We start from the raw sequence: 12,183 nt of genomic DNA, 5'->3' as shown, positions 1-12,183 counted from the left end.
TTGCTAATCCCGGTGTACAATCGGAAGAAATAGAAACGCGCACCAGATAAAATGGACATGTAACAGCGAATTACTTTTTAAGTGGGATCGAAACAATGATAACGACAATAAAAAAAAAAAAACTTCTGTTGAACAGGAAAAAAAAATGCCAACCCAGATTTTATGTATCTATTTCTATTACTGTTTTATTTGTTTGTTCATTTGCGACGATAGCAACGGAACACATTGAAAGTCGCCGTTTCAACAGAGAGATTTGATTCTTTTGTTTTATGGCATATCAAATCTTTTCGGGTTATTTAATGCCGAATCCAATAATTTTGAAAAAAAAAAACAAGTTTTTTTTCGTCTTTCTAGTTCTTTATATTTTCAAATATTTATTCATGTTGTTTGGTTTGTAGAAGAAAAATCTCGTTTTTGTTTGGACTTTGCAGAACATAATTGAGTTTTGCAAAGGAAAAAGAAAAAAAATATGATAACATCAATGGTTGGTACATTTTAAGTCAGATAGACAGTGTTTTCAGACAACCTAATCTAGTAGCAACAGGAAACACACAAACACACACACACACACACACAAAAACAACAACATCGCATTGAAGGATAATTCGTGATAATGGAACGGTGCACTGCTCTAGTGAACAAAGAACTGTAAAAATGTACAGCTTTTATATTCCTGAAGTTTTTAAGATTAAGATTGATAATGTGTATTACATGGAGTATTTCGACTACTGATTTCATCTTGAGTGTTATTCTAATTCTAATGAAACCTACGACCTTCAGGTGTATCTTTCCAACTCGGAAATATTTCTATTGAACTCTGGAATCCGGACAAAATTTGAACAGAATACTTTTTACTCCATGAGGATAGCCCGTTCTCCTTTTGTCAGCTATGATTGGGTAAAAGTCTTAAGTAATTCGAAATTATATGCTTAGTATTTACTACATTGAGGATTGAAACTTCAAAAGTGTCACTTAGAACTGAATTACACTTAGTACTTTATTGAAAGGGCTGGTCGTGTAACTAATAACATTAAGTTTTTATTTACTTGGAAATTACCACTTACAAATAGCTATTCACTCAAAAATGTCAACTGATTATTAGTTATATCGCTGAAAACTGCATTTTTTATTTCTGTTTAGAGACACCACGTATCAAGTCTCGGAAGCCACTCGAGGATACAGGTCAATAAATGTAAGGTGATATTATAGTAATTGTTACTAGTGTAAATTGGGTAGAATTTTATTATTTAAAGGGAGAGCTCAACAAGAACTTGTTTACATTGGACTTGAAAGCTACTATGTTGTATTGAACCGTAAAGCAGGCCAGCACAACAGTGATCCACGGGTGGGCAGTTCTGTGAAAGAAGCTTTGTTAATGGACTCTGCGTTTAGATTTAGACACAGATAGAGAGTGGGGGAAATCGTATATAGGTGTTGTAGCTAGTCGAGTATTTTTGTGAAAGTTTGGCAAGAGAGACCATAGATTAGAGTTAAGTCGAGCACTTGCCATGGAAATAATGATAGACCAGAGATAGGCTGTCAGCTCGCAACGACTCGTCTGTCGGAAAGAGATTTCTGGGAGAGAAAAAAGAATTTGAAGCTACTTTTGAACTCTATCAAGGTTGGATAGGGCATGCTTAGCTGCCTTTGCCCAGATGTGGCAACAGTACTCCATTTTTAAGTAAGATCAGTCCTGAAACAATGTGTTCAACAGATGGGAAACCTTGCATGGAAGCTATGTTCATAGAACTTTCGACTACTACTAGACACACACAGTATTTATGAATGGAAAACCAGAAATTTGGGCTCAGTTTAACGCCATTCATCAATTAATGATAGAGTAACGAGAGGGTGTGAAATTTCTTTTCTCAGAATTTAGCTGTGAAGAATGGAAGAGATAATTCCTAATTAGATCTATTTGCAATACGGAGGCTTGCAAGCAATATTGAAAAGAGGATCTAAAAAACACTAAAACGAAATCAGTTTTACATAATAATTTGAAGAGTTTTAATGTATAGCTCTATAAATCCAATTTTCTCAAATAGAGAAATTAAACAATTACCGATAACAAGACGAGCATATCAGATCTAGACTTTTGATTACCCCCTTTCTCGAGTATACATATATCACTTTATGTAAGTGAACTTTCTCAGCCCCCCCCCCCCCGATTGCCATTACAAATAATACACTACCTAAAAGCTCATTATTTAAAATCCTGTGTGTAGCATCCAGGGCACTATGAATTGAAACAAATACATTAGGAAAGTGCCAAAAAGAAGGTGGGCTCCCTCTAACAGGCTAGACAATTAGTCACACCATAGAGTATTCTATATGTTTACAAGGTCACAATTCGTCCATCCAAGCTCTTCTCTGCTGACGTCGGTAAATACTGAAAAATACTTCTACTCTAATAGTTTCTTACCTCGGACTGTAAGGTTTTGAAATTCCCTCCATGTTTCTGACTTCTCTGAATGTATAAACCCGCAGGATTTTAAATGTAATGTGAACAAAGATTCCGCCGTTCAACTCCGTACAGTTCCATTACTGATATGATCCAAATAGTAGCTCAGTGCACGCAAATGTCTGCATGGGAGAAAAAGAATTTAAAAACAATTGTAAGTGTAGATACTCATTTATTTCAAATGCGGATTCCTCACATGAAATTTACAATTGAACAATAATATGAAAATCATACGGGTCTTTGAAAACGTCATCACAAATTCATGAAAGTGGAAGAAGGGCAGATGCTCTGCTGCAAACCGGCAAAATTATAGTATGTCGATTAAAATGAGTATAAAATTGATGGTTGAATATGATTAAATCTCTAGAGTTGTAAGCCACGTTTAGTTTAAAAACACTTTCCGATGGTTAGTTGTTCTACACAAGTCCTGGAGGTGAGTTGTTGTCGTCAGTAGAGAGTTCTTGAGTTGGAAGCCTCAAAGCAAAAGATTCTTCCCGTGTTGATACGAAAAAAACTTGCGAATTTGCTACAGAAAAAGGTTTAAATTTTATGGAGCAATTCTGGTTTCTGATTGGTTGGTAGCATAACGTGAATTAATTTGAATCGTCAGTTCCTAGCAGCATGGTTTATAAAGAGAATCTCCCGACTGTGTGGGATCATAGCCCATTAAAACCCAAAAAATATTGTAAAAAAATCTGTGCTTATTTTTATGTTAAATACAATTCTCTATCGATCCTATTTGTGCATCAAATAGCTACCATAATACTTTGTTCACTACATTTAATTATACTAAAAAATCATACGAAATTTCAGCCAGATCAGCACAGTACTTTTCAAGAAAACCGTTAGAGTAAATATAGTATTGTGCTGACCCATCTCTAATCAGGCCTATTAATCTGTGTGCATCGTGCTGATACCAAAATACTTAGTTTGCTGCATCTGGTCATACAGGTCCATACAGAATTTCAACCAGATCAGCACAGTACTTTCCAAGAAAACCTCTAGAGTAAATGTGGTGTTGTGGTTACTAATCTCTAATAATTTCTATTTATACCTAACAGTGCATCATGCAAATACCATAATACTTAGTTCCTTCCACCTGATCATAAATAGCCATAAAAATTTTCAGCCAGATCAGAACAGTAGTTTCCAAGAAAAAAATGGAATGAACAAAGAGACAGACAGAGAGTCATATAGAAATGTAATGTCCATACCATAGCTTTAGAGAGAGAGAGAGAGAGAGAGAGAGAGAGAAAGAGAGAGAGAGAAAGACAGAGAGACAGACAGGCAGACAGATTGAGAAAGATGTTATATGCATTATTCTGTTTTTTGGGAATGATAAATACGTGTGAGCATACGGTTCTGAAACCAAATATAGAACGTTATTTAGCTCAAACAGATCTGCCACATAATTAGGAAATATCCACTGAATCTAATCATTTGGTTGGTTGAAAACAATTCTGACACATGAATGGGGGAAAAATCCGAAATGGTAAAACGGCAAATTTCCGGCTGGATTGTGACTGAATCAATAATCACAAAAAAGGGGAAGTTTGAAGAGAAAGGAGTAAGGAATAAATTGACAGATCCAGGAATGATTTCAATGGAATTTAAAAAAATGGCTATAGAAAATAGATGGATGGAGAGGGTTTCAAATGGAACATTTCTTATGAATGTTGGGAAGATATAAAGAAAAAATATTAAAACATATAGAGTAAGACATAAATATCTTCTGTAATTTATATGTGAGCACTGTACTGGCTGTAGTGGTGGTAAATGTGCCACACATCTTAATCTGTGGGCAAGGCTCTGTCATTTTCATTTTCTTCATTAATTATTATATTTTGGAGTCTTGAGAATTCTTAGTCAAGGGAGATAATCTACAACAAGGGAAGAAACTCATGACATTAACCATTACAAATATAAGGCTTATTTCATGTTCATCATTTATTATAACAACGTTTCTGTATATATATATATATATATATATATATATATATATTCTCTAGCAGTGATCAGAGAGGGAAATATTTGAATGAAGAAAGCAGTAGTGTATGTAGCTTAGGGATTTTTATTCAACTTAGAATAATTTAGCATACATAGACAAACATTTATCTACATATCTCTATATAAGTGGGAGGACCCTTGGTCTGGTCTGATCATAGAATATGCATTAATATATTTCAATTCATGCAGATTTCGTATGTATAATTACAGAGCCAATCCTGTATTGACTATATATATATATATATATATATATATATATATATATATATATATATATATATATATATATATATATATATAATATAATATAAAGCTGGATGTCTGTGTGTGTGTGTGTCCCGTTACGAATTCTATAATATAAATCTGAATGTGTGTGTGTAGGTGGTCCTGAATAGGTTCCTATGTGGTTGACTATTTAAAAAAACTGATTACATATAATGATAGAAGATGTATCGAGGCACAGGAATGGGTACGATTGATCTGGCAGAACGGTGGTTCATTAAAATGGTGGGGTCTGCGTTCGCGCCTGATCCACAAAGTATGGAAATAAAAAAAATAAAAATGAAAAAAAAATATTTACAAGTTTTTTTGATATAGATGTACAGGAGAATACAGTGATAAATATGTTTTAACTTAAATAGGGATGGTATAATAAAATTGAGAGGTCTGCGTTCGCGCCTGGCCTCCATAGAATATAAATAGGCACACACTTTAATAAAGACTTTTCATATTTATCTGCGTAAGTATACTTTGATAATTATGTTTCAGTTTGAAGCAATATTGTATAATAAAATTATGGGGTGTTCGTTCGCGCCTGATCTCCATAGAATGGAAATATGTCACAAAGTTTAACAAGGTTTTTTTTTAATATAGATCCACAGAATATTGTGATAAATGTTTCAGTGTGAACAGGTATGGTATAATAAATTATGGGGGTTTATCTATTTATTTTTACTTTAATCATATTTGGGTTTGGTTTTGATACCCCCACATTCAACGCAAACTTACAACCCTTCCTTTTCATAACCTTTCATACTTTCATAAATCAGAGTCCATTTTCTGTAGGCTGTTTCTTAACCCAGTCAACGACGGGTACTTTTGCTAGTATATATATATATATATATATATATATATATATATATATATATATATATATATATAATATTGATTGCACAAGTTAAAAAATATATTCCTTGGGTTCCATCAGCTTAAATAAAAACCGATACATTTTATGTTTCAGTTGCATTTCCACACTTAGCACCGCGGACACGTTATCAATTCTTTGAGTAAATACAGCATATATTAAGAACGATCTTAAATTTAATTACTTCCAGGTATGGTTGAATTTGAACATGCGCAAAACTAATAGAAATGTATCGGAATGTTGAAATAACATTTGTTCTTTAATTCTTCATTGATTCTTTTTTCTTTCTCCTAAATCTTCGATATTATATCATTATACATGGACTTTCTGGGTTTTTTTCTGAGGAGTCCACAGAATGCCATATCCAATGTCTCTATACACATTAATTGCTACTCTATAAACGAAACAGATCTGTAAAATGTATCGAAGTTTTTTATTTGTGAAAAATGATCGATAAGATGAATACACCCTTGAACTATAACAAAATTGTTATTCTATATATATATATATATATATATATATATATATATATATATATATATATATATATATTAATATATATATATATATATATACATATATATATATGTATATATATAGTGTATTTAGGCATAATGTTTTCTTTCAAACAAACCTTATTATGTAGCGCAGATTGCATCTGTTTAATTATACTTTTTAAAAATTTTGCTACTTTTCTATGATTCTTCTTCTATTTCTGTTAAATTACGGTATATATGATCCATAGGTGCTTTTCGTTTAATTTTTGCAAGTTTACACTGTGTGGTAATTATATGTTTTTAATAGGTATGGGTAATAAATGCCAGATGCAGGAATATTGATGAAGATTATGGACTGACCAACCTTAACATAAAGGATCTAAAACTGAATCTTTCGTATCCACTTAATATTTAAGGAGATTAAGGGAAAATGGTTTATATTTTATTTTGTTTCGTGAGTTTATTAACATTTAAAGATTTGATTTTGAATTTTATATTATAAATATAACGAAATGGATTAGATTTTAGTTTTTACGAAACTTAAACACAACGACTCAGCTTGAGTCCAACTAATAAAGCAGAAAACGTTCATGCAAGATTCGACTTTATTTATAACCAGGGCGATATGCTGATTCTAACACGGAATGCTTTGTTTGTAGAAAGATTCTTCTTTTGCCTCAAAATTCGCCTCATTTTCAAGCGTGCAGATAAGTCTCTTTCCTTGCAATATTTTTGAGGTCCTAAAACAGCTAGCCGTAGTTGTGGACCAGATCTGAAGAATAACAATTTGAAGTGTAACTCAAGTAGTTTGTCCATCGTTGCGGTTGACTTGTGACATGGTGTATTGCCGCAATAGCGGAATCACTTTTATTATTCTTCATGCGCTACCGCTTATATGATGATTTTCTCCTTCAAGCACGCCACTAATGCTATACAATTGGTCGCTATTGGTGGTTCTTCTATTTTGACGTAATCATTGCACAAAATAATTTACACCTTCAAAGATATAGCTACCAAGATCCTGCCTGCTGACGTTTGTGTCTTTGGTCGTTTTGCATCGGTGGCACTTTCTGCATTCCACTCAGCTGTTTTCCTATTTGACACCAGAGTAAAGTAATACATCAATGTTTCACCCATTATAATATATCGACACTCCGGGCCTTGATAAGTGGTGAAAAAAATCTATTTTTGTTGTAGTGAAACAGTTGCAACCAATGCTCTACATCTTCGATTCCTTGTTTTTGATAAACTGTAAGCAAACGCGTCACACATTTTGATAACAGAATTCTGCATTAATAAATGTTCATGCAAAATGGTGAAACCGCTACCTTCTGGTATCTTAATTTTCTTTGCTATGTCATGCAGCTTCAATTTCCGATCGATCAACGAGTTGTATTCCGTCACAATTGCTGAATTTGGATGACCTGAACGGTCAGCATCGTTTGTGCCTATACCAAGTGAGAATACTTACTATTTAATATTGTTTCCAAGAGTGCTGTCCCAGAATAAACTTATTAAGCCATTGTTTTGCTTAAAGAGTATTTTACACTAAGAAAGTGATGTTTAATCAAAATACGAAAGTCAGTTTCTCCATTCTTTTGAAGATTTGCAAAAAAGCTACAGAGTTTGACACTTTCCATTTGAATATTAGTAATTTATACAGATACTAGCTGTACCCTACCACGCGTTGCTGTGGCTCAAATTGCGCAATGGAAAAAGTTCCAACATGAGAAAAAGCATGTTTCTTATAGGTTTAATTTTCCATTTTCCCTAGGTACACCGTTTTTGTTGTTCCATTTTCTTAGCTGATATAGAGATTTTCCGGTGTGGTGACTCTTGAATACGTAATATATATTGCCCATCTGAAAAAACAGTCAGTGGGTAACTGTAAGGCCCACAATTGTAAAGATTGTTCCCTGTGCTTTGTTGATCGTTATTGCAAATGACAATAAAATTGGAAAGTTCAATTTCCTAAAGTGTAATGATGTATCCAGTGGAATCATAGGAATGCCTGGAATGAAGATATATTCATCTGTGAAAGGTCCTGTTAAGATTGTTGTTTCTATGATATTGTTTGTTTATTTTTTTTTACTGCAAGCTCTGTGCCATTGCAAAGCTTGGATTGGTTTATAGTTCACAACATGATAATTAGTACACCAAATTTCAGTTGCAATACATGCGGTGGCATCCCTGGCAAATATATATAGCTGTTTGATAATTAACCACTTTATCTGCTTTCACAACAGTGTCGATGGATTTGTATTTGACTACCTCACTTGGAATTTTACATTGAATAATAGCGTTAAGTTCATGGGCATCTTTGTATAGACCTGCAAGCATAGCTCATTCACTCAGTCAAATGGAATTCTTATAATTTGAATATCTGCAAAAACATTTTAAACTAACTATTCTTTTGATGAAATAAAATTACAGAAATTACAGAAGTTAAAAGTCAAAGAATTTTGCCCTAACCTCTGATCAGCTGGGAATTTTTCGTACCCAATTTTCCACAAGTGATGCAAAAGTTTTTGTGTGGATCGAACAGTCGGTAACTGGACATACATATTTTGAGTTAAGTTTAATAGCTTCACATGGAACAAAAAAGTAGAGTATTTGAGGCAAGCATTTATTTCATCTGCTGGTGTTGATTGAAGAATAACAGGTAACATTTGTCTGAAATCTCCTGCAAGCAATATTACTGCATTCCCAAATGGTCTGACATTGCCACGCAAATCTTGCAAGGATCGACCAAGAGCCTCAAGTGATTTTTTGCGTACCATTGTGCATTCATCCTAAACAATAAGTTTGCATTTCTACAATATTTTCCCCATATTGGATGTTTTGGAGATGTCGAAGATGAGATTTTTGAAAAATTGAATGTTTTAATGTAGAATAAATAATTCTTCTACTTGGCAAGCAAGGTCGCAGGTATTCCTCATGCAGCAAGGGCTAAGGCTATGTCATTTTGTTACCAAATGGCTGCCAAAATCAATTTAATTAGAAATGTTTTACCAGTTACTTCTGGCGCTGTTCAAGGTAGCAGTAATTTCCAAATAACTTCTATTCTCACAGTTAGTAAATTAGGTGACTAAAATAGGATTTATCCATGTTTTGACAATGCCTTATTCACTGTAATTAATTTAGAAGACTAAAATAGGATGAGGGATTAGAGATGGACAGATAGAGAGGAAGATATATAGATAGAAAAGAGAAAGTGAGAGGAAAATAGAGAAAGAGAAGGAGATAGAGAGATAAAGGGATTGATATATAAACAGAGAGAGGGGGAGAGTTAGAAACAGAGAGGGACGAGACAGAGGAAAGGAGAGAGATAGAGGGAGTTAGAGAAAGGGGCTCAAAGAGAGATAGAGAGGGTGATATAGAGAGAAATATAGATTGAAAGAGGGAAAGGGAGAGATGGATAGAGAGATATTAAGAGAGGAAGAGAGAGGGGGAGAGAAACAGAAGGTGAACTACACTTCACCGTTTGTTTCCTCGTTTAGTAGAGAAGAAATCTTTCGAGACTGAGGCAATTTTAATGTTTTTCCAGAGTACCCCTTTTTTTGGGGGGGGGGGGAGCTAGATTTTCATCACATTAGAAACCGACCGGGTTATCTGTACTTTCATTTAACAAATTAATAAAAGAAAAACCGGTTTGTATTACTGTACACAGATTCGAAAAAGTTGTCAAAAAACAAATATATAACAAATAAATGTTATCAAAGGCAAGATAAATTACTTTTCTGCCAAACTGGATATATGTTTTGTGTTTTTATTCAATGTAACATATTTATTCAGCTCGAAAAGCATACAGTTTTTACCAATGTAAAAGATTTTCGAATCTATGTGTACAGTAATACAAACCCAGAAAAATATATTGTAAAATTTGAATTTAACATGAAAACACTATTTTAAAAAATAGCACGATAACATATGTGCATAAGTGCCACTTTAGGTACTCCTTTGGCGTTGAGTTCCATGGCGACCAGCATAATTATTTAATGGTCGCTCCCTTAGCGACCCCCCTAGTCAAGGCTAATGCATGCGCACGTAACATTTTTTTTATTTACTGACGTTGGCTTAGTAACTAAACGATTTATTGATAATTTCGTAACCCTTAAACGCATGCCGGAAGATTAAAATTGGTTCATTATTGTTGTAATGAAAAAAAAAAGTTTCATTCAACACAAATCCAAAACACACATATTAATGATAAATGATTTATTATTGTATTCATTGTGAAGCGAGGGGTTTGTATTACTGTACACATAGATTCGAAAAAGTTGTCAAAAAATAAATATATAACAAATAAATGTCATCAAAGGCAAGATAAGTTACTTTTCTACCAAACTGGATATATTTTTTTGTGTTTTTATTCAATGTAACATATTTATTCAGCTCGAAAACCATACAGTGTTTACCGATGTATTCGAAAATTCAAGATGGCGTCTTATTCTCTCTTTAACACGGTAAGTGTGGGAAAAGATGTTATAAATAAAAAACCGGATAAAATACTGTTAAAAACTGGCTCAATATATGTTACCCTGACATAGGTTGACATATATTCGGCGGGTTTTTAATAGTATTTTGTATTGTTTTTTTTTATTTATAACACCTTTTTCCATACTTACGGTGTTAAGGAGGGTGTGAGACGCCATCTTGAATTTTCGAATACATCGGTAAACACTGTATGTTTTTCGAGCTGAATAAATATGTTACATTGAATAAAAACACAAAAAATAAATCCAGTTAGGTAGAAAAGTAACTTATCTTGCCTTTGATAACATTTATTTGTTATATATTTGTTTTTTGACAACTTTTTCGAATCTATGTGTACAGTAATACAAACCCGAAAATTTAATTAAAAACAAATAATCAGACTTAGCTTGTTATAATAGGTGTGAATTTATTTGCTCTGGTGTATCACACTCGTGTTATTTTTAGTCCGAAAATAAAGAAGAAGAAATCCTTCCCGACTGGGCAAATGTTTTTGGCGATAAGTTGGGATGAAACGATAAATTAATTTTCTTTTGAAAATTCGTTCGGGTAAGGAGCGGCGTGAATAGACTCCTCGAATTTTTTTTTGTCTTTTTCTTGGAGCTCTCCGGAAACGGTGAATGTTCAATGTCACTGTCAAAATTAGTTCCGGGGTAGACGCTACAATTGAAATTTACTAATTTTTAAATAAAAAAGTAAAAAAAAAAAGTTAATAAAAAAAATTGTTGCTTATGTGCGGATAAAAAACTTTTTTTTTTTTTTAGCTTAGGTCCACCTTGGAATCACCCCCCCCCCACCTCCAAATCTTAAGAACAGCTTCCGGAATAAACATCACTTTTTGAGGGGGGGCTAATAAACACCATTTGGGGGGATATTTAAAAAAAAAGTCGATAAATGTCGTCATTTAAAAAGAAATTTAAAATCAAATGTTTGTAAAAGTGAGAAATTATTAATAAATGTTTAGTAACATTTTTCGGTTCTAATGCAGAGAGTGATCCGCGCTATTTTTTTAAATCGTGTTGTTTTTTATTCCAAAAAACTCAAAAAGCAAGCGACAAACTATTTTCTGGCCTCACATAATAAAGAAAAAATGTGTAAATTAAAAATATGGAAGATAAACCTATGAATTATGTTTTTTTTTTGTTTTGTTTTTTTACATACTAAACAGAAAATGAAATCTTTCGTCAATTCCTGGCTGTGAAATGAATCGAACCGGAAGTTCAGTTTTATCAACAGAACAGATTCGCAGTAACGGTTAAAAAAATTATTTATTTTATTTAATATTTTAATTTTAATAATTCGCGAGGTAAATTTAATTTAAGAACATAAAAACATACCTCGACTCTAAAAATAGGTTGTCTGAAAATTTCAAAAAAATTGGTAACGTAGAAATATGGTTTTATTCGTTTAGAACAAACCAACATTTACATTTTTATATATATAGATATGGATTATTGTATGAATGACGCCATCTATATGTCAGGTCTGGAACTTATGGAGTGATGTCTTAGAAATAAATATTTGATTTAAGAAAAGAGTATATACGCATATACAAGGTTGCCAAAAGTTACAGGTTGATC

This window comes from Euprymna scolopes, chromosome 17, assembly GCF_053919585.1.
Source record: "Euprymna scolopes isolate OS-2025 chromosome 17, ASM5391958v1, whole genome shotgun sequence".
In the NCBI taxonomy this organism is placed as follows: Eukaryota; Metazoa; Mollusca; class Cephalopoda; order Sepiida; family Sepiolidae; genus Euprymna; species Euprymna scolopes.
The sequence above is the reverse complement of the archived record's forward strand: the minus strand, read 5'-3'. Positions refer to the sequence as shown.